This window comes from Bombus affinis, unplaced genomic scaffold (assembly GCF_024516045.1).
Source record: "Bombus affinis isolate iyBomAffi1 unplaced genomic scaffold, iyBomAffi1.2 ctg00000119.1, whole genome shotgun sequence".
NCBI lineage: Eukaryota > Metazoa > Arthropoda > Insecta > Hymenoptera > Apidae > Bombus > Bombus affinis.
In genome coordinates, this window is record NW_026108853.1 from 232,879 (window position 1) to 258,174 (window position 25,296).

The 25,296-nt window shown below is 35.2% G+C and overlaps 3 long non-coding RNA genes across 3 annotated transcripts in view; 1 reads left to right on the top strand and 2 right to left on the bottom strand.

The window, feature by feature from the left end:
* Nucleotides 1-3,229: 3,229 nt before the first annotated feature.
* LOC126927461 (uncharacterized) overlaps nt 3,230-25,296 on the bottom strand; it is a 34,820-nt gene continuing 12,753 nt past the window's right edge. Inside the window, exon 2 of the long non-coding RNA XR_007715503.1 lies at nt 3,230-3,601. This is a non-coding gene — a long non-coding RNA (uncharacterized LOC126927461). The remainder of the gene's footprint in view (nt 3,602-25,296) is intronic.
* The window catches only part of LOC126927463 (uncharacterized), a 34,804-nt gene continuing 16,266 nt past the window's right edge, over nt 6,759-25,296 (top strand). The window contains exon 1 of the long non-coding RNA XR_007715505.1: nt 6,759-6,967. This is a non-coding gene — a long non-coding RNA (uncharacterized LOC126927463). The remainder of the gene's footprint in view (nt 6,968-25,296) is intronic.
* Nucleotides 23,965-24,706, bottom strand: LOC126927475 (uncharacterized). The gene is made up of 2 exons (XR_007715518.1): nt 24,424-24,706; nt 23,965-24,307 (listed from the first exon to the last, which is right to left on the bottom strand). It is a non-coding gene; the product is annotated as an uncharacterized LOC126927475 (long non-coding RNA).

The window sequence follows — 25,296 nt, forward strand, 5'->3', positions numbered from 1 at the left end:
CTAACAAAACATTCAGATCGTACTGACACCCAGGAATCGTATTACAATAAAATCTCGGTCTCGAATGAATTAACACGAACGATTAACATGAAACACACTTGCGGCTTAAACACCTTCGATATCGAGGAAATTCAAACTTTACAAATAAAAGCAGCCTGTTCCTCTTTCCACCACAGACTCTCATACCATATCCGCTCTTATCCAGGCTTTTACTTGAAATCTCTGTCTATTTACAATTTAAATTTACCCGGACCACTCGTTGAGTCGGCAGCCCTTTATAAATATATAATGAACCCAGAACATATACCTGTGCCCCTAGCTGGTATCAGCTCTAGTAACGTTCATACCGGAACTTTCATACGACGCCAATTTGTCACGCGTGAACATCGATTCTTTCAGGGGTCACGGCTTTATGGGATTATATCCTTTAAAGTAATTAAAGTGATACTAATGATACAGAATTTTTTACAAATATTTAATATGTCCATAAAATAGGAAGTTTCGTGCTCTCTTATTTTATATTAATTATAAATTAGTAAGTTTTACATTTGTTATCTATAGATTTAATAAATTATTAAAATTCCATGAAGACATATTCTGGAACACATTAGAAGATTTTGCTGTAATTTACAACGGATGCTCCGAGTACGAACAGGCAGTAAACGAACAAATAGAAATTCAGGCTATTGTGGTAGTATAGCTCACGTGGGATTTTAAGCTCGAATTGGACTTAAACGTTACGATCGTCGTGAATAATTACGATATATACCCTGTACGACGAGCAGAGAATCTTAAATTATTAACGGCAATTCCTTTGTGCAACGTGCAATTTTATTAACGGCCTGTAACGAATGAACGGCTCGTTTTGAATAAAGTTTACATTTAGAAAGTAAACACAGAAACACATTTTAAGAAACTAAGATATCGAGTTCTACTTGTAAACATCAAGTGCTCTTCGTTTGAGAAGATTACGAGTCTCTTCTTCGATAACGACATTAATTAAGAAGTTTCGATACCGTTTATGACATTAAGATCTCATTAGTAAAGTTATATCATTAAAATCTTACTGTTCCTAGAGAATATAATATAGTTAAAACTTCCAGAGGATCAACAGGTAAAGAAATTGTTGATAAAAGCATTGTTAGTGACAACTGACTGTAATCGATATCTGCTGGGTGAAGTTGTGTGTTCTGAGAATCTGTGTTAATGCAAGGATTCTGTTACAAATCATCAACTAAAGAGCCAGCGGGCACGTCCGACCGATCGATCGATACCACGAACCTCGAATGAATTAACGCTCAAGGTGGAACGGATTTAATAGATCGAGTGTTAGTGTAATTTGACACTTTGTTTACACTTGCTTTATGCAAACAAAGTTTGATGTTCTGAACTCGATGGTTATAAGATCTTATTGAAACTCCAGTATTTCACCCGCACGGTACGACACTTTGTTGATGATTGTCCTTGTATGTTGTTGATACTCCCCATCAGCCGTTAAATTTTGTTCGTCTATCGTACTTTTCTAGCCAGAGGTTTTCCCTGATGTTTTTCCCTACTGTCTAAGTCATCAGGTTTGCAGCTCGGGGAGGACAGATAATTCGGAATTTCCCAAAGGAAGGAGAGGTGCCGTCCGAGCCATAAAGGGACGGTCACTCAAAATGCCGAATAGATTCATTTAAATAATTATGAGAAACAAGTAAGTTTTGTAAGCACAAGTTTTCAAATGTTATAGTTTGAATCTGTTCTTATAATTTTAAAAAGACCTTACAGCCAGGATCTCTAAAAAATTCGATGAAAATTCTCATAAGACATCAATTGAAACAATTAAACGCAACAGAGAATGGGTATAATCATATAATTCCTCCCCATTTCAAAATTCATTCATATACATCGATTTTTGTTTTCATATTTGTTTTATGTGTGAAGAATATGTATTTATTGGCATCAAAATATTTTCTGTTTCAATTCCTGGTCATTTTAGATCGAAACTTCCAAATATCGTTGATTAAAAATTTTTTAATTTTTAAAATGAAAGGCACTAGTTATAGGACAAAAAGTTGTTTCAATTATTTGAACATTCTGCTTCATTCCTACAATAACATATTTTATTTTCAATGAAAACAAGAAACAATACTATTGTGTATAAGTTTAACGGAGTGACACAGGTGATTTGTAGCTAACACTGTAGCTAACATAGTTTCTGCAATATACCCTTTAATCGAATAGAAACAAGGGGATTTTAGAAATTTCTATTAACCGACAGTATTGTCAACAAGTTTTAACAATGACTGAAGGTTGCAAAATTAAATATAAAATGATTTATTAATAGCATATGCAGTGTTAAATTTGTAAATAAGCAGTTTATCTTTTAAGAATAACAAAGACACCAGAAAATAAAAATAAAGAATATTCTAATTATATTGCAAACTAACGAATAATGTAAAGAATTTATTTTTGTTATCTATATCACAGATTTTAGGTAAAATATTAATTTACTTATTATTAGGAGATTGAATTTGAAATATAATTATAATTTATAAGGGACACCTTTAAACTAGCAGATATTTGGTAGCAGTTCTCTAGCCTTTGTACAATATAACACAGTTCAGTTTAATTGAGTTTAATACCTTTGACCAGCCAGTTTCCAATTTCATTTATGGCATAATCTCCTGACAATTTCATACCCTTCGAAAGAAACACGATTTTCTATTATTGTTTTACAATCGCGGAATATGATCAGTGTTTCAATTAAGCTCCACTGTTTTAATTTCCCGTCTACGCACGATGTGGGTACACCGTTTTTTTGTTGTTTTTAGATACAAGTGACGAGAAATTATGAAATGATATTTTAAATTTAAACTGATTTCATTCATTGATTTATTGTAGCGACAATGGTAACTTGTTTAAATAAAGATTTTATAAATAAAATATTTAAGGTCTAAAATAATAAATTAACACATGTGAAAACATTAAAGCTGTTACCCTTATTCATGGTCTTGTTGGAACGTGTTTAACGAGCGTAACGTAGGCGTGAAAACGAAAACGTTGAGACTCTTGTGGCGTAAAAAGACTGAATTCCTCATAAAAATACAAGAAACGAATACAAGAAACGTGCACATAGTTTATTCTCGACCTTGGATACATAGAACCAAAAAAAAAAAAAAGAAAAAAAAAATGGGTTTTCTGAAACTTTCGTTTCTCGTGATGAGTACTTTATGATGCAATAAAAAATTTTGTCTGAAAATTATACTCAAGATCAATTTCATGATCCATTTTCTCTAACAGATCTCCATCTTCCACAGCTATAACAAATAATTTTTTCACACTCTATACATTTAACATCGATTATAATTCTGATAATTGAAACACCGAACATCAATGTGTTTATTCACTACGCTAACACAGATAACAATTAACAACTTTGACAACTTCCTGGACACCCTGGGCAATAGATTCATAGCTGGATTCCTCGGCTGATCTCTCCTCTGATCATTCCCCCGTGATAGTAACATAAATGTCCCCTCCTATTGAACCCTTCACTTGTGCAGAGATCATAGAAGCAATCAGTCGCCTAAACCCCAAGAAAGCAGCAGGTCACCACCTAATAGGAAATAAAGCAATCAAGTAACTTCCGATAAAAGGGATTGCACTGGAAAAAAACAAGAGATTAAGAAAAAATTCTGAAAGAGACACAAATCAGTAGTATTATTTTATATTACGTTGCGAATTACTTTTCAAAGTAATTCGCAAGTAAGTAATTTCAAAGTATTTCAAAATATAGAATAAAAAAAATTAAAATATTACAATTACCATCAATAAGCTCAGCGTCCACATATGACTATGTGACACATAGTGATTGACGCTTCCAGATATGGGACTATGGTTCTGAAGTGAACCATTTCTGGGTGAGTCATCGACGGTAGTGACATTAAATTCGATCGGATCTTCTGTGGGGTTTAGGCATTCGATGTTGCAACATCTGCGTTCATACCGGAACTTCTTGCACTTCTGTAATAAAAAGAAATCGATTAATTGTACGGATCAATCGTCACTAGACTATTTGAAAATTCAGGTTATTCAAAGAATGAAAGAAGAAGGAATTGCTCCAATTCCACCATTGCTTTAGCAAAACTAGTATTTGAGAACCATTAGTCAAATATATTATAACACTAATACTAATACTAACGGTTTCACCGTCGAAAAGTGGATCTTTCTAGCATGTCTACGCAAATGAAGGTTGGAGGGGGGAGGGGGAGGGGGGAACTGTACATGCGCCAAACACCTTTACGTTCGTAATTTTTCACACAAATTTACAACTGTAGGGAAAAAATTATCTCTGATGTTTCAGATGTTAGAAATTGACAATATCGCATAACGGAATGCTGTGTTCTAGATATTCTATTTTTGTTACGAAAGTGGTACAAACGAAGTCCACTTAAGAATAGTACAACAAAATCGGTTGACGTTAGGTTATCATGCAGATATCGCGGCTTTTGCTTTGGAAAGCACGCAACTGCCAGTCTCGTCGTCCCTTGTAAACGAGAGAAAGATATTGTAATTGGTCGGGATTAACATAAAACTCGTCGCATGCGATCAGATGGCCTGAATGTTTAAAAAACGAGAGTAGAGTGCGTGCTACGTGGTTCTAACAGTTTAGGCGGAAACTAATTATTGTAACCGGAGCCGAGATATGTAGCGATATTACTTTCCTCGACAAAGCGTATAAGGTGAGGAAAGAATCGCGATAAGGTAGAACAAGAGACAGGAATTCTTTACGTAAAGCAGATCTGTCAACTAGATAGAGATCCTACAGCTATAACTACAGTGAATCCGTACTCTGGCGAATTGTCGTTTCACAAATAAAGCTTCTGAAAAACGGAATTCATAGAATATAACTGCTGTTGTAAGAATCTATATATCTGATTTTGCTGCCGTATTTGTCAGAACGTTTGTTTATCAAAAAAACGCATCCTCTGTAATCTTCTGTAGTTTAACAAGGCACAGTTAATAAAAGAGATAGAGCGTTAAACGGTGACGATTTAATCACAGTTAAATAGATATTGGTCTCTTTAGTTAAAATGCCCTATGATTTATTTGCATCATTTTTTTTCCATGCAATTTAAAATATTTAAATAAACAATATTTACCAAATATTCAAATATTTAAAGAAACAGTAGTCCATACAATATAATTTTATTTGATGGTTATTTGATATTTAATATTTTGGTTTACATACAAAATTGAAATTATACTTTGCTTGAGGACAAAAATTCTAATTGCATTCCTAACATATACCAATAATTATTGATCGAAATAGAAAGAACTGCAGGACTAGGAAGATTACTTAGCATCTTATATAGCCTGGCAAGGCTCGAACGTTTCATCTTCCTGTAGATTTTCTTTGCTTTTAGACTTTCCTTCCATTTCTCTGAATTGGTATCTTCTGTACACTATTTATAAAAGAAGAATAAATTACATGTTACATCCAAGTTACCAATCCAAATAATTTTAAGTAAGAAAAGAGATCTAATGCAGCAGTTTCCACTTAAATATAGATCCGACGATTATTTACGAACAAATAGTATAAATCTTTTAGCAATATGAAATTCGCAATATTTATTCAAATATTTATATTTATAGTACGCCATTAGCAAAGAAGACATGTTTGCGTGCGTTATCGATTTTACGCTTTTGCCACGCAAACATGGAAATTGCGATTCGAAATTGAATTTGCACTGGAAACGGTTGACGTTACGACATCAATAACATATTTCAAAAACACTGACGATATCATACGGAATCAGAGAGATTCTATGAGAAGTTAAACGCATAATCATCCTATTGTAAATAACAGGAACAGAAAGTACACAAGGAATAATACAGAATCATCCTATCATCCTATCCTATTATACAGGATTGCTTTGATTCGAGCTCAAACATAGGGAAATCTGAAAGAATTTTTCGCAGAATTTCCTTCCCCTTTGAATTAGCTTTTATACAGAACGACTTTAACCTTTTCAAGGAAATACCTATAGAGTGTGACGATCTATGATTTTAAATAGAGAGGTATATCTGAAAAGAGGTGGATGTAAAACGTAGCATATAAAACGTAGATCAAATCTTTATTCAAGGATTTTTTCTCTTCGCAGAGAATCAGGTTTTCAAGAACGATCGAATATGTATGCACTTGATTTACACGTGAAGTTGTCATTAAAAATATTGTTGCGTTTAAAAAGATAAATATTCATTTAAATTTAATGAAATTGTTAGTCCAATTGTTTTAAGCTTAAAGATATGTAGGTGTCACATTTATATATTGAAAACCTGGGAGCGGCATTAATTAACAAACCTAGTCACGCGCACACGTACTTTAAAACCATGCTTGAAAATCGATATTCCCTGAAACAATGCATCGTTCTGCGCTTCCAATTTATTTTCGCACGAAGAATCAGTCCATTCATCGTTGCCGTCACCATCGCTACTGTAATCTATATTACTCGAATAAATTCTATATCTTGATTGGAAAATCGCATATTTTAACGAACTTTCTGTGTTTTTTTTTTTTTTTTTCTATGATTTTAATTGGCAATTTCCGAAATTGAACTATAGCTTGAGAATAAACCGATAATATTTGAGGGTATATATACATACATCATGTTTTTGATGGGTTTTGTAGTAAAATAATTGTAGAAAAAGCAAACTTTTTAAGAAAAAATTACCATATTCGAGTAATAAATTATAGAAAATTACCAATGTAATTCAGCTAATTAGTGCCCCAGTTAATTTCGATGTTCACTACCACGCCACTTAAGAAGTGGTTTCGTGTCCGAGCGGATTTCCCCCACGTAAAGAAAAAAAGAAAAAGAAAAAGGAAAAAAAAAAGAAAAAGAGAAAGGAAAAAAAAGAAAAAGAAAAAGGAAAAAAAAAGAAAAAGAGAAAGAAAAAGAAAACGAAAAAGAAAAAAAAAGTTAATTTGGATGTTATAAAATGTTATATAACCAAGAACTTATCTTCTACTTGGTAGTCGCATAAGAGAAGACCGAGCCATTGAATCGCTCAAATAGATTAGCTGATTCGCTTAACGTAATTTTACTTCCGATGACGTAAACAAGAGCAGAAAGTACACAAGTAATAATACAGAAATGTCAAATGTACAGAAGAATAAATTTCGTTAAATCATTAGCACGTAACATTTCCTTATAATTCCATTTGTGTATAGCAAAATAGCTTGTGTGCTTTCATGAATTATAATTGATATTTAGAAGCTTTCATGTAGGTAGATATATAACTCGTGTTAATTAGTAATTTAACAATACATCATGACAACATATCATTTTCGTTTCTTCGTTTATCTCGTTATGCGCGTAAACGAATGTGTAAATAAAGACATATAATCAACGATAACATGTAGTGGCAAACATGATAATTATCGACAAAGGAGAATATTGGTGAAATGATTGTGGGTGATTTCACTCGGTGTATCGGTACATAAACTTTGATAGACATTGCCGGTGGATTCGCTGTCGGTGAAATCGTGTCGATGAAATAATTGTCAGTGATTTAAAGATAACCCAATTTATTGATCTCCCCTTCATAGAGTTGTACGTCTCTCTATAAAACATATTCTACCTGGAAGGGCTGAAACATTTAGCTTAGTCACACTAAACTGGACTGGACTGCAAGTAAGAAGATTGAAATGCAAAATTCACGTGTGAGCGCAACGGTTTAGATGGAAAGTTGGATAAGGCGATTATGTATATTAACCCGAACGAAAGCTCATGGCTTTGCAACGCGTTACACGCAACACGGAATTTCCCTCGCTGAAATAATCCTATTACAACGATACGATTTTCCTTAACAGATCTCGCAATGTAATTCTCCCTCTACAACTTTTTATTAGGTTTGAAATACGAGAGTTTCGAAGCTCTGCAAAGTCTCGCAAATCTAGAAGTCGAGTTTCAACGTATTTTCGCTTCTTATTTTATAGCTGTTAATAGTTATTATCTCACTCTGCACGTACATCAAACGAGTACTTATGTAAATCCAAAGGAAACGGAAACAACCGAGAATAATTGAGGATAATTCGAATACGTACCGATTAGTAAAGTGTTTGGCAAAGAAAAAAAAAAGGAAAATTGTATCGGAGAAATAGGGGAAAAACGGTGGCGTACATCAAGCAATCTTTATGGCTGTAATACATTTATTATTCATTTATGTTCATTTTCTATCGCGTAACAGACGTTGAAATAACTGGCAGAACGAGCATATAAATCTTGTATCGCTCGACCTGACTTTTCCCGATGGAAAAATATTCACCAGCCTGGGATCGTGCATCGCTAATTACTCCGTTCTACTTTTCGAACGCGTTTCCATCCATACAGGAAAGCAAGAAGGCAAACCCTATCGCACAGTCATGAAGAGATGCAAAAGCAAGAAACCAACCAACGACATGCCGATCGACATGGTGGAAGCAGTCCTACAGAGGCTATTCACCATGGGACACGGACCCTCCCATTACGAGGGCCGCGAAGAGGCAGAGACCGAAGAAGAAGGAGACATCAGCTTCAGCGTCGTCATCGGCGAAGGCGATGTCGTCGATGCCGCCGGAAGAATGAACACCAAGAAGGCTGCAGGAGTCGATGGAAGACTCCTGGACTGCTGGAAGCAGGAGCTGGAAGCAAGCTGGAACCAGACTGCTGGAAGACGGCCAGAGTAATACTGCTAAGGAAGCCGGGAAAGGATCCCAGTCTCCCTAACGCGTACCGACCGATAAGCATACTCCCAGCCATGAGCAAGATCTGGGAAAAATGCTTTAAGAAGATCATCGAGAGATGCATCGGAACGGACCCGTTCCATCGGAGGCAGTATGGGTTCAGAAAGAAGAATTAGCTTAGCGAATACCGATAAGAACAGGAAGAAGCTGAAACGGGTACAACGAACGGCCCTGTGCATAACAACGACGGCATATCGTACCGTCTCCCACGCGGCACTTTGCGTGTTGACCGGAAATCTCCCGATCTACATAAAGATAAAGATGCTCGGAGAGACTTACGAGTGGAACAAGATCCATAAGACCAAGATCGGCGCGGATGACGGCAACGAGCTGAAGGGGGAACTGGAGGCGCAAGGAAATTAATACCGAGTGCGCTGCTATTTACCAAAAAGAAGATGGACATCGATCATCACAGCATGCAGCTGTTAACCGGGCATGGGAGTGTGGCGGCACTCGACACTAACTAGTGTCGGACGACGGCAGCGACATCTACAGCCCCCAGTGACAATTACAGCGGACCAGGCCCAACTACCACAGCTATCACGCACGTCCAATAAATATATAACGCACACACGGCCACCTCTACAGGAGTTTCGGTGTCTATAGAAAGAGGATTGGCAAGAGCAGCGACAGCAACTGTCTCGACTGTGGAGACCCTAACGACGATGCAGAGCACGCCCTCTTCACGTGCCCGAGGTGAACGGACAGAAGGATTGAGCTGGAGAACGCTCTTGGCGAGAAGATAGACGTGGACAATCTGATCGCCACGGTGACCGCCAAGAACGAGAGCTGGGATAAATTCAGGCAATTTCGCAAGACCGTCATGTCTCACAGGAGGGTGACAGCGAAGGCCTTGAAGGAGGCAAGGAGGAGAACGAGAGCAACAACAACTACGCGGAGCAGTGAAGGCAGAGATACAAGACAACAAAGAACCACAGAAGGAGATCAGCCCAGTATTCTGAACTAGCTGAGAAGATGACGAGAGCAATACTGAATATACAGAATAGCTGCCCGACGAAGAAGATACAACGGGGCATGAAAGGACAACCCTGATGACTGCCGACAGGTTTTACCGGGGTTGTCTGTCCTCAAAGCAAAGGAAAAAGGAGGAGGGGTTTTTAGTGGGTATGGCAACAACATCCGCCCGAGTCCCACATAACCCAGTGATGCGGATCACTGGGTATGCGTAACAGCATTTTCCCCTCCTCACGCAAAAAAAAAAAAAAAAGAAAAAAAACTATACACTCTATCAATTTTAAGTTGATAATTTCGTTATTATATAATTTTTCTTAGTCTAAACTGAATCCAGGAAGAAGAACTTTCATCCAATTACATACTTCATTAATTCATGAATTGTATTCGTTACCGTACGTACAAAAAGAAAGTTGACTGATATAAAAATTCAAAGGATAGAACTTCTAAGCTCGCGATTGGAAACAGATTCAGTTCAATGGTTTAATTTGCCATTTAATTGAATTCTCTGGCAATTTCAGCGAACTGTGGGCTTTAAAAGTGTCCCGCATTCAAACGCAAGACTTCTCCTCCACCTTTCTCTTTCTTTCAATTCCAACCTCAAGTAATTGACCTATTAATTCGACGATATATTTACATGCTCGCAAGGGATTCAAACAACTTCGTTGCGTTAAATTCGCAATTATAACCAACAGGAATGTCTCAATCAATGTGCAGCTCGAAACAAATAATAGATAATTAACTTTTCAATATAACGATTGATATGTTTGATGAAGAAAAATGTATGAATTTTTAAAAACGTCTCCTAGTACATTTAGCATTTTTATAGTAAAAACTTAGAACACACACGCACACATATACTATTCCATGAAATGATTTACACAGCTATGAGTCTAATCCTATCATATTATAAAGGGATGAACGAACTTTTCCTAATAAATATAACTTTATACAAAATCTTGTTTAAAAAAATTAGTTTTTTATTCTCACTAAATTAATTTAATATCAGAATATATAATTTTAGTCGTTATCAAAATTTTATGTCAAATGCGTTCATAGATATATATATAAATAAATGTCTAATCCTATGTATTTATTTCAACTGAAATCTTAACTTAAATATTTATTAACAATATTCTGACGAATATGCAATGAAAGATAAAAACAAGTTTATTTTTCCTATAGAATGTCTCATGCTTCTTACTCATTTTATGTTTCTCGTTGTCAGTGCGTAACTACTTATCAGCCGCATGAATGCTAAGTTTTACTACTGAGAAACGAAGAGACATATAGATGCAAATATACGCTATCTCGCGTGAAAAAACATCAGATACATTAACCAGAAGGAATATCCGATACATATAAAATTCATAGCGTAGTTATTTATACATACGGAATATTTCTTTCTGTATGAAATATTCTTTCTTCTGAATTCTTATTATAAATGTATGTCCATTTCCTACCTTAAAATGTCTCTCCTTTGAAAAACTCCATTTAAATATAACGATCAACAAAATATTACCAATAAAAATATTGAAACGAGATGCTGAAAGAACCTTTTAATGAAGTACAAATGATTATTTCAACTTTAATTCTGTTAAATTTGAATTGAATCATTTATAAACCGAACAGGTGTATAAAATTTTATTGCGTAAAAATCGTGAAGCTGAAAATTAGGAACGAATAACGAATGAGTAACCTAGTTTCATTAAAAGGTACGTGTACGCCGATCCGTGTAACAACTTCGACACTCCAATTATTATAAAGCATGTATCCTTCAGAGATTTTTTGCGCGAACGCAAGATACCTTTTACACGTGCAACTGAATAAGTGGAACGTGATTTTCGATATTTCTTCTTGTAGAACTTGTAACAACGTAACTGTTTCACGAATATTTTCCCTGACACTTTTACAACGATGCGTAGAAATCTCCTTTTATAATTAATAATTTCAGCATTTCTCTGAACAGTTTCGTTGCGATTAAAAAATATACAAAGCTTACGACGTGCTTGTTTAAAAATATTTATATGGAACAAGATTTCGAATTTGTCGCGTCAATCGCGATCTCAGCAGGTGTAAATTAATTCGTTCTAATGAACGAATAAATTAAACGATTCGTGACAAAAATTATCCCTGTCCATGTTTGTCTTTCTAAAACTAATTCAAGGCGAGTTAAATGAATCGCTGTGTACCCTATTCGCGCAGCATGTGTTTTAACGACCAGCATGCAAGCGTTAACGGTGTACTTTAGTTTCTCATGGTTGTGTTAAGCTGGTTGCTCTTAGAATGAGCATATACTTACCGCAGGAATTGAACAGCGGAGACGCCCGCAAGATGTTGACTTCGAATTGTAACATATGCAGTGTATGCAAATCCAAGGTCCCGGCACATACATCTGTCCATGTAAGACAGATCGTCCTTCGAAATCAGTACAGTTTCCTCCTAAATGCACTGAAAACGATTACCAGCGTCAATATCTTTGTCACTCGACAATCGTACGCGCAGTTACGCTAACCGTTTTAACGCCACGCAGCGTGATCACTCTATTCGCGTACCGTGGTAAATTGTGCCACGATGTATGGTCACGATCATTAATTCGCAACGCGCTCAAGCGTGCTCGTCGCGAGTCATATCAGAGTTTCCTCTCGTAATTACTCGTTTTTCAAATAATCATAAACCAAATAAAAAAAAAAACCAATATAAAAAATTACCTCTTGAATCGGAAAACCAAATCCTGCATTATAGAATGTTATCACACAAACGAAACGCAGAGCATAAATATTTCGCAAACTTTTGAGTGTTTGTTGTAACGCTTCCAGTATAACCGATGAAATGAAGCGCGAGCACGTCGAACGGTATATTTCGATGAAAAAAACAGGATGAAAAAGGGCAGCGCGATCGCGTCGATCGGTACTACTCGCAAATAAATAAACGAAGCGCTATCGCGCTGCACAGCACAAACCGATACGGAGTCTTGAAACATCCGACACTAAAACGGTTAATAACATTACGAAAACGACCGTACCAGGAAATTTTTGTTCAACGGATCCGCATTGCGGCTATCACGATGCTCCTTCGTTGCATCGATGCTTCATCGATGAGATTAAAGCACCGTTGAAATAGGTTATTCGATTTCTTACATGGGCAAAAAGTTTTTATATCGTGTTTGCTGTTTTACTTCGCAAGTGTGCTTTACAGTATACGTTAGAACTCCAAGTCGAGCTATCCGAGTTAAAGTCTCTTGAAACTTAAAACGGCACTTAAAGGATATAGGTATAATAGAAGGTTCGTTTAAAATTCAAAAGTGTATATACGTACATATACATTTGAATAAAAATAGCGGATAATCTCAAGTAAAAAAGTAGGTTCGTGTTAGTAAAATGGTTTCAAAATACTTGTCAAAAGTCAAACGACTTGACTAATTAAGAATGGATGTAAGAGATTGAAAGCAAAGGGCATCTAAGAGTATCAATTAAGTAACAAACTCACGGTGACAAAGAGGTTTTCACTCGCTCGAATTCAAATAAATCGGTTAATTTGAGCGAAACTTTAGGTGCACGAGAAGCGACACGCGTCCTCAAGGACTACGAAGGTTCTACTCGAACGAATGAAAACTTTTCTCTGGCCCGGTGTGTATACACAAGACGTGCGAATTTAAAGTGCAGATTGTATTAATTGAAATAATTGGTTGGTTTGATCAAATTAATCGTTTTAAGCTGAAATGACGAAGGTCATCCAAGTAATTGATGTCCACTGTAATTATTTGTTAATCGCGCGTGGAATCGGAACGATTCGACCTCGTTCCAACGCGAATCGTTACTAAGGCAGAGACGGCAATTAATAATTGTCGCGTCATTTGTTCGATCGTGTTCACAAATTCAAATACGGCTGAGTGGCGAAAACCATTTATAACACGTCCCGTACCGCGTAGGTCGTATACATATCTCAGGATGAATTTTTCGTACTTCGCCGCATATATTCTCCATGTCAGACATACCATAAAATATTTCGTGCAATCGCGTATTCCTGTCTAATGTCAGGAATTCTCTTTCCATAGGTCTGCGTTTTCCATATTATCTATTTTGCTTATCAGTAAACATTCTTACAATTTGTGATTAATACTGTACGTACAAGAACGTTAAGTTTTTGACGTTGTAATATTTCACATGAAATAATAATGGCTGTATATCGACTAACTTATTAATTAATTAAATTCGTGTATATCAAGTTTCCTATCATTTAATACTTTCGTGTAACTACAGAGATTTGATACTATGAAATGAAATATAAAACTTGGTAAAAAAACGCGCTTCGTTAGGAAATGAGGGTAATGATGCAAATATTTTTTGTAGCCATTATATAGAATTTCGATGGTATAATTAATCAGTATCAACTTACCAGCCCCTGACGGGAAGAAAGTGACGAAAATAACCTGCAAGCAGATGAGAATTGCAAGTATTTTCGAGTACAGGTCCTTCATGGTTGTAAAAGATCAGGGGATGTTGTCGCTCTAGAATAGGCGAAAATCAGCTGTTTCAATAACTGCTTTGTGGGCACTGGAGTGCGTAGACCAGAAATATCTGCGACAAAAATCAGAATACATTTGTTTTCACATGATTCGATCAATTTTGTGTAGGACTAAGCTGATTGAACCTAACACGGGATAATTGTCCAACTTACGACCTTAACAAGCCCGCTTGATTCTCTATAAGTGCTTGAAATTGATGCTTGTATTCTTTCCAGATTAACAAGCTTTGCCCCCCCCCCAACCCCCTCCCTCTCTATTTCCTTAGATCGAGTTAGACTGCCACAACATATTATCTTTCTTCTTTTCTTTTCTTTTTTTTCGATCTTTTAAAGCCTTAAATCGCTGGTTATTATAGTGTATACATTCAATTACTCTGTAAGTCGTAAGTACATGTTTTACGTTATTTTTTATTTTCCAGCTAAATTCCACAAAAACAAGAAATATACTTCCAACGTGTTTTCACGTGTCTCTAGCAAAGATCTGAAAAACAAGTTGCGGCGCAATTTAAAACGACAAATAGCACCGTGTGTCTCGTTGTGGCAACGCACGCTTCGTCAGCTTTTTAAAAGCGCTCTCTGTCTGCTTTTTTCTCTCTTCACCGCCTATTCGTTTTTTCTTAACGAGTGAAACCGTTTTTACGAGGACGGGAGCACAGAAATGACGTACTGGCAATTCTGTTTCGTGATGACACAAGCAGCCCGGTTTCAGTGAATTAAACCTGGCCCCAAGCTTCCAATTATCTCTCCCTTCCTTTCCTTTATTTTTCCCTTCTATATCGAGTTTCAGGTTTTCTAAATTTCCATTACAATCAACTATGGCTTTTCTCTATTTTATATGTTAGCCGATGATTCATGGCAAAAACGTCGGCTGTAAAAATATTTGGAGTTGCAACAGCAACAAGTGTGTTTTCTCAAACAGAAAATATTGGAAGCGTATTCGTTGGCAAAACAGTTCACGGATAGTTCGTCCTCTGCTTGTTATTTGTTTCAATACCGTTAGCAAATAAATTCATGAAACATAGTGGTGTCGCATAAATTGAAAATAAAAGCTTTGCGTATACTTGGCAGTTGAACTTTGGCTATTATACGTATGTTATATATGTAGTATCGTGGACAAAAGGCCTAAGATATCTGCCGAACCATAAACAATGCCGCGAGAGCCGCGGCATCGTCGGGTACATCAATGTGTCGTCGGTTCTTTTTAAGTGGATAGTTTCGTGGAAAGGGCCTGCGTGACTCTGGCCACGGGCGTTTCGGGACACGTGTCCGATAGGACGGGAAAAGACAAAGAGACGCTAAAGGCAGTGTTAGTTGAGAAGCCGGAGAAGACGGATGCAAAAGGTGTGCAGAGTGTGACTTGAGAAGCGAGAGCGAGCGAGTGTAGAAGCGGAAGAGTGTGAATCGGGAAGTCGGAAGCCGTCTATGAGAATAAGACGTACGACAGCATCGTAATCATTTCGTTGCTTCGAACATTATTTATTAAATCAAAACATCATTACTTGTCCTTTCCTCTAAGACCCATTAAGATACTACATATATATATATATATATATAGAAGATTGCTTAGAATTTGGAGCTTAATAACATATGTCAAAATCATTGACATTAAAGAAGGTGAACCTTACTTACGAAATTTCCTTCCGTCAAATGATACATAAAAATTGAAAAAAATAATATACATAGTTTTGACTTTCTTCCGCATTATAATTTGAATCACTCGATTTATTCGACTAAAGATAATCAAGCAATAACCTCACTTTACACGTATTCTCATCACGTGAAATAGATCACATCAGGGATTTTCAAAAGTCGATGGAATATTAATGGCGATTAATTATTTATGGATGTATTCTGCACGGTTAAAGCAATCGCCTAGTGAATTATCGAGTTCCAGGAATATGAGCGGTAAACAGGATTGCAGCTATAAATGACTCTCTAACGTGTATATTAGAGATGAATTTGATCATTTATCCTCATAATATGAAATACGCTTTCAAGTGGAAATCATAATTAACAATTTCTGGCAGCGAAAAGTAAATAAATCGATACGTTTAAATCAATATTAGAATTTCTTAATATTTTTATCAAATATTTTTATCAAATATTTTAACATCGTAGAAGTGTCGTTGGAGAGAAATATTAGGTTGTTCCAAAAGTTTCTTTCGGTTTATAAAGAAATGATAGATGTACGATATTTTTTGCATTATATTATTTTATTCAATTATGTGCGATCCACCTTTCTCCAATTTAATATAAAATAACATAAAACAAAAAATGCTGTGTATCTATCATTTCTCTATAAAACGAAAGAAAATTTTGCGAAAATATAATAGAAATTTAGCTTTAACACAATATAAAAATGGATTGTTATGCCCCTAGGAGATAAGAACAATATGATTAATATTAATAATGAATACGTTAACGTAACGAAAAGCAGCTTTTGCAGAAGGCTATAACCTGAAAATGTTTACTAAAGAATGATAACATGAATTTTCTTAAGTACCCCATTTGATACTTAATCTGCTTTGTAAATACTGTACGTCCTAACTTTGAAAGAATGCAATTTTAGCCAGAATGTTTCAAATTACCTAGCCGTATTGTTTCCTTGTAATGTAATTTATATTTACATTATCTCGCGTAATTCTTTCCACTTTATTGACTTCTAAACGTTAATGTAATATAATTTTTATAATATAATTTTAATCGAAGTTATTTAAAATTTGTAGTATCTCATCCCTACTAGAATAATATTAACAAATGTGCAGAGCTCAAGTCGAATAACACCGGCTCAGATAAATGATCATCAAACTTACTTTTGTTATCGTCGATGTCAGTGATTTTGAACCAGCCAACGTCCATGGCAATCAATATTATTTAGCCGGTCTTAACGCAATGTAAAAAGCAAAAAAAAAGAGGAAGGAAGGAACAGGGAAGCAAAGAGATAAAACGAATTTTTCATTTTCTCGAAACTAGATCGAGTTTCAAGCTGCTCGTAAAAGAGTCTGTAGCCAATCCGACTAAATTCGACGAACCGCGCTTGAAAATTCCCAGAGAACTGTGATAACCATCGAAATCTGTACAATTTGTCGATTCATCGCTTGATTAAAAAATGGAACAAAATGAGGCTGATCAGCCGGCCTTTCAACTTCTAATGATCCCTATCGTTTTACCCTAGGTTGAATGCTACGATATAAGCCGAAACAGCTATAAGTAGGGTTCACGTGATTGCCGCCATCTATTATTCACGCGTTACACATTCGCCAGACAGACGCGTCTAACGGTTGACATTGTTTTCTACCCTCAGTTCCAACGCAATTACGTTGCTACGTGCAATCAAGTCTCGAGTGAAGCTAATGATAAGTTGTTGTTCGATCCTACACAATTACTAAAATTATTCAAATTAAACTAATTTAGTCTAAAAAAACAAGTAATTTCGTTATATATTTCCTTTCATAATAAGCCATGGTTGGAATATAGTAGCTGACGAAAATATTCGTATATTTGTAGAAACATTTTAGGGCTGTATTATGCATAACGGCACTATAGAATTAATACTGTAACAGAATTCTACTATCATGGTTATGCTGGTAATATTCGAAACAAATCTGAAAATCTATGTAGATGTTGTAAGATATTCAGTACGAGTACTGTGCATTACTGGTATGTACATAATCACGACGAGATAAGGAAGGTACTGTTCTCTATTGCTCATCGCTACCCGTTGCTAGTAGCAACGTACTATGCATATATATCTCGTAAAGATTTTAAATGTAGCCAACGAGACCATTTTTAATATTTGACTATCGTGACCCATTACAGTTTCATCACTTTCGATTAATTGAACACGACCCGCACCTTAAGACTAAAATACACAATATAAGTATGGCACAGAAAATCTTTTAAAATTTACGGACGACTATTTATGGTATTTAAAGGCAGCAAAGATAATAATTAGCTGCGGATTTTCCTCGAATCGTAGCATACAATATGGAATCTGATTATTAAAAATTACAGTGGAAATACAGTGGATTTCCATAAGATATTCGTGCTTGTGGCATTTTGGAAATAAATTCATAACCCAAATGGACGACCTCGATACTCGAGAAATTTTGTGAAGCTGACGTCAATGGCGATATGTACTGTTGTTGTGCTATCATTTCATAGTAAGCTGTATTGATTGCACTTCTATTCACGGAATTGATTTATTCCACACAAAAGTTGACAACAATAATCGAAAAAAGAAAAATATATTACCGCCTTTCACATCAGCATACACAAGCACATAGGATTTCACACGAATATACACACTTGTAAATTCGACGAAACGATCAAATTTAATTATTTTTCGATTTTTCGGGCATCAAGTACTACATCAAACGTTACACATCAAACGTTAAAATACGGCGAGCATACAAAATGTACAAACCACTCTAAATTAATTAACTTTGAACGTTATTGATTAATTAAAACAAACCACTGTTGCGTTGAGTTTTACATTTTAAAAAGTTGTTATCCGTTTTTGCTTTGTTTAAAACTAAAAACAGGACTACGTTCATTGTAAGTCGTAAATATCCCTTTTATTTATTTAAACAAACAGATATTTAAACAAACAACTTATAAATATATAATTTATTTACGTATATTTGTAATATCTGTTTTATAAATTTGTACAACCATTTATCCATTTATCTATTTTATTTGCATATAATTTTTATAGACTTTTTTTCTTTTTTCTTATTTTTTTTTTTTTTTTTATTTAAGAACGAAAAATTGTGATTCTATTTTAAGACATGTCAGACTGAAGCGATACGCGATATATATTTCTATTCGGATTTCACCGTCGTCGTAATCGATGCTATTGGAAACGTTTCACGATAGACGTCTTACAAGCGCTTGCAATGTCCGTCATGTGTAAGGCTCTACCACTGAATCGCGGCTGCCATTTAGTGATTAAGGTCGATCACTTAGAGACGTTAATCCGCCATAATGGTGAGCAATACATCGAAGCCATTATTGAAAGCATAGTTACGCGTTAATTTCATCGATCTTATTCACAAATAGAAGTGTACAAATTATAGGATTTCCAAATATTTAGTTTAGTTAAAAGGAGATATGAAAATGACAGGTATATTCAAAGGATAAAACAGAACCGTACGATTGTAAAGTTTCAAATCATTATAACTATTTAAATTTGAAAAATCTTACTATATTTATACAATATATTTTTATTAAGAATGGAAGAAATTTCGAAAAATCCGCCAACACTTTTTACTATCGTCTTGAAGCACACCATATGTTAAGCTTCTTCGTCGTTACAAATTTTATCGCGGATGTAACGAACGTTTCGAACATGTAGCACGCACGCGTCAACGCCTACATTTGGATTTTAAATATATGTTTTATGCATTAAATGTATTTGTACTTTCTTGCGCAATTTCTTTTAATTTGTTACGATATGGAGGGTTTAATTACGTTTAAGATATCTATCTGAATCCTTTAAATTCAATGTTCTTTAAAACATTACGTTACGTAAAATAATCGTTTTTCCACTTTATTGTATCATAAAATAGTTACTTAAATTCATATTACTTAAAGAATCTTCCTACAGAAAGAATAAAAAAGAATAAAATCCTATATGTTAAATTTTACGTGGTTGATGGAATACATAGCGATGACGAGAACTAACTACAGACAACAAGAAACTATTAGCGAAGGCAACTGGTGACTATGAATGTCGTCTTTATAATATGTGGCGACTAAGGAGAACAACTACCAACTACGGATAACAAGTAACAACCAACTGTCTCGTTTCTAAGGGGCAACTAACTTGCAATTATCCTCCTTTGATGGTTCCTGTAGCGTGATATACGTCTTGAACGTAGTTAAAGAATATGGTCGCTGCTGAATGGCGATTTGACAGCAAGGCGATCCCGCCAGTTCAAAGCTTGACATTGCAAGCTACCGAAGACCATTAATCTTGTTATCGAATATCTAGCTTTCAGAAGAACCCTTGTGATATGATATGACGTCATGACATTTTTATGACGAAGATGAACAAACACCGACCTCTAACGAAACAAATTTTTATTAAGTGCCGTATGTGGGTTGCAGGCCGGCCAACCAAGGAAATTTATCGAATGTATAAAGTAAAATATATACGAATATATTGGATATATCATAAAATGCCCGCGTTATATCGTCTAAAGAAAGCTAAATTTAAGGAATTAAAAAATTGAAATACCAATTATAAGAGAGTTAATTAAATTCAAACCTATCGATGGTCTCATAAAGACCTATATTTCCTGGAAATTGATATCTTTCGAATTCTAAATTCTCCTTAGAAAGTATCATAGAGAAAATATGAAACTTGAAAAGTACATCACGCTGATGCCTCGATAAACCGTCGTGTCGATAAATCCATGTGTCCGAGCGATGAATTTTCCCCAAACAACAAAAAACTGAAGGGAAATCTTCTTTGAAGGACGTGACAAAAGGTAGGGGAAGCGGGAACAATGATCACGCGATAAACTGATGGTGTACGTATAGAACGTGTACGTATAGAACGTTGCGAGAGAATTATCGAGAAACAAAAAAAGAAAAAAATAATCGTTGGCCGGCGCGACTATACGCTGTCGACGGGCAAACAGCGACTGAGACTAACTGAAACGAACTCTGTCGCAGTACGAGCACGGGCTGCGTTCGCGGGTCGATCGAACACGTTCTGCGCCTCTCCTCGGCACCGGCGTCAAAGCCACCCCCGATGGCTGCAACGCACTGGTGCACTTGGTGGTCCTTCCTTTTTCGTGTGATATTATACCAGCATCTGTGATGCCATTTCAAAGACCGCAATCAAAGCATTAAATGCCAGATTAAAGCGACGCGATAATATTACCCCAATATTCGTCCGTAAATGTTACCGTATAGATGTTTAATGCTTTATTATGCTTCGATAAAGCAATAACACAGAAATAATTGCATTATTATGCTTCGAATAATTTACTATCACATGAATCGTTCCACAAGAAAACATATGTTTCACTTTTCCCCGTAGTATGATTGTAATTTATAACAAATATTTATAATTTATAATTTAAAATATTTATAATTCACTGAAAGTATCTTCCTGTCACGATTATAGGCGTAAAATGTCAAATTAAAAGTACCAAATTAAAAACATATGGTATCCCGAAACCAAACGTACGACATGGCGAATCACGATGATACGATAAAAATTGATCTATGTCTTGATTTATTCAAACAGAACGAACTTACTCGAACTTTTCCAGAATAAACGATTTATCCGATAATATCCGTCACTAGCTTCTCTTCCTTCAACGGTAACAACTGACACCGAAAGCTCGAGAGACCCGAACGGTGAGACGTACCCAGAAGCAATGCAGTTACCTGGGCAAAGAGTCCCAAAGACCAAGGACGTAGGAAATTTCGAGAAACGGAAATGGAAACTGGAGTGGCGCGTCAATCAGCACTGACGGAAACTAATAAAAATGGAAAAAACCAAACTAATTCGTTTCACAAATTATTAAAACGATATTATTGAAAATTTCACTCGATTTTCTCACTGCACACGTCAATATTTGTCGAAATATCAATATTAAAAAGTTAATAAAAAAAAATATCCTCTTTCTTCATACCTGTCTTTCTCCCGGGCGGCGAAGGAATACTAGAATGTTCGAGAACAACGGATACTTTTTGATTTTATCTCAATATCAATTTCAATCTTTTTAAACGAAATATAATCTGAACGATGAAACGTTTGATCAAATAATGTTCTTCGTTCGATGCTAAAGGAAATTGAGAAGAAACATCGAAAATTCGTTAATAAAACGAATTTCTTTGTTTCTGTTAAATAATAAACTTGATATACGTATTGGTTTTTAAAATCAATATAGCTAACCAATGGGCACACTTTTAACAAGGGTGATGGAACATACCAAAAATCTTTCAAGATGGTCTTGGCAACGGAAGAGTCGAAAATATGACAATTATGAATGAAAAATTCTAATATTTTACAGCTGGCAACGATAAACAACTCCAGATATTCTCCTAATTAATTTACAACAAATTCGCGTATATGATCGATAGCTGACGTCACTGTGTCCCACAGCCCTTGTAAAACGATAAGAATTTCCTGGGAAACTTGTAGCCACGAAATGAAAAAGATGATAAAACTTCTAACAAGAGTACTGAGACGAGCAACTTTGTACTTACCCCTTCGGAGTAGGGAACGTGATTAAACGTCCGCGAGTTCGAAACTTTTGTAAGTCACTGCACGGCCGCTGCTTATGGTGGAAATGTAATAGATATAAGTACAGAGCGCGTGAGCGAACTAAAAACGCGATATAGGGGTAAAGAGAGAGACCGTTCCGTCCTTCTCTAATGCCCGCGTACTTGTACCGGAAATGTGTAACAACGGTAAACGAGCGCCGTCAGTGTCCACTAGTGTGCATGCCTGATTAAACAAGGACAGAAAATGCTTATATACAGCCTTCTCTTTCTATTTCCATGTCGCATCCATCTTACTATACAGTAGACAGGATTCGACTATTCCATCATTATATTCGCACCCTGCTTACGTGTGAACTAACATTGCCATGACAACAAATCGTTCGTCTCCTGTTTGATGCTCAGTTTTCAACGGAGTTGAAGGGAAACTTTATAAGAGAAAGGAAGTGACGGATTGTCTCAAAGTAATAAACGAAAATTCTCGTAACTATCGAAAAACGATAGTCAATACAAGGATATCATTATCACATTTAAAACTATTACAATGAACGGTGATTTATCGCTGCAAGGTACCACAAATAAGATATCTCATAATTTGCGAAAAGACTTTGGAACTTCCATGACAGTCATGAGTGTGTTTTGTCATTGATTTGCCATATTGCGTTTTTCACAATTGTTGTTCATTTTTTGTGATATTTTACACTCGCACATAGTATCTATGATTTTTTCTTTCGATAATTCTTATAATTATTGTCAATAATTAATTATTTATAACCATTTACGCTGTATTATATATCATTAAGATTTATCTTTGCACGTATCAAGATAGTAGATAACAAAATTATGTTTATATATTTATATTATGTGTATATATTTAGATATCTTCTTAGTTGCAATTTTTTCGAATAATATCGGCGACCAATCGAAATAGAAATTAGTGCGGAAAGAGGGGAAGGAACCAAAATTTGAAAATCGACATCGGTAACTCAGTAGTTATAGAGTAACTCAATCGATAACGTAGATTAACTAGTTATAAATGAAAATATATTTAAATTCAAACTTTAAAAATTAGAAATTAAAAGGCAGAAGGCAAAAAATTATCGCCGAGGATTTATATAATAATAAATAGACAGTACATTCTTTTTGTCTGTCTTACCTAGAAATAAAACAGTTAATTGATGATTATCGTATAGTGTGTACTCATAGCATAAAATTTGTTCAATGAATTAAAAATTATATTTTTTAGATATGTAGACATTAGCGATGTATTAATCCGGGAAGCTCGTCTACCTCGGAAATATCGAGTCTGCGACAACGTCGATTTGGAAATTATTCTTACAGAATATGAAAATTATTATTACAAGATGAAATTCCAAAAATATCCTATATTGTGCAAGAAAATAACTGAAAAGGAAATAAAGACGAGGGAAATGACAAATGCGAACAAAGTGTAAGAATTTAAATTATTTAACACTATTCAACGTTCTCAACGTATTCAACGTATCGATTACAATATCATTCAATCTTTGAAGAAGTAGTAAAACGTGTCAAATCTGTTAGCAAACAAACGAGAATTGAGTCTGTATCTGGGTCTGTGAAAGGGAGGAATGCACAACAGAAGATGAGGGGTGATGCTACGGATGATATTAATCTCGCAATGACAGTGACATCAATTTTCGCCAATGAAAGCGATGAATCTTCATCAGAAGAGGAGAGCTATTTAACATCTTAATGGAACAATCCACGCAATCAAAGATATCAAAATAGGCTCAGAAGCTTTATATAGACAATCTGGAATTATGGAAGATTATTGAAGACATTTCATGCGTAAGTTATTTTCGATTAATATACGTATTGTAAATACTGATTTCAGTAAAGCTTTAAATAACGAATTACATAACACTTACGGAAATTAATACGGAGATTATGCGCCATTTCATCTTTGTATTGTCGTAGGAAATCATACTGACAAAATTAAATGTATATTGGGACAACATCGTAGGCCTAGAGGAATGTAAATCTGCTATTAAGGAGGCCATTGTGTATCTCCTCAAGTACCTTATCTTTTTTAAAGGCCCATTTTCTCCCTGGAATGTCAATGCACCTTTTTTAACATAACGGCCAGCTCATTGGTGAGCAAATGGAGAGGTGATTCCGAGAAGTATATCCGTGTAAGTTGATTTCCTTTGTCTATGAAGAAGAGATTCTGGAATATATCATATATAATAATAATCATATATAAATAGAATAGTTACATTAATACATTTGTTAAACTGAACAGGTTTTATTTGAACTTGCCTATAATTTTTCGCCTACAATTATTTTTATCGACGAGATTGACTGGATAGGCACAAATAAAGGAGTAAACTGTACATTGTCTGAACCTGCAAAGAGATTCAGATCAGAACTTCTTTCTAGATTGGATGGATTAGTATCTAACGAAAATTCTAATGTAGTTCTTTTGGCTGCAACTAATTGCCCTTGCTATGTATATCACGCTATTTCAATGTTTTCTAAGTAGAAAATATCTTAATATCATAATTATTCATTATCTTAATCTTAATTATTGTGTTGTGCGGAATATTCCTTTGTTATTATTAATATAACAGAACAATAATATTTATTGTAAATATATTATTAGGGACATTGATGCAGCTTTACGCAGATGCCTTGAAAAGAAAATATACGTATCATTACCAAATGAAGTTACTCGACTTGGTATGTTCAAATTATACCTTAGCAACCAGTTATTAGAGAATATGGATGTTGTAAACCACATA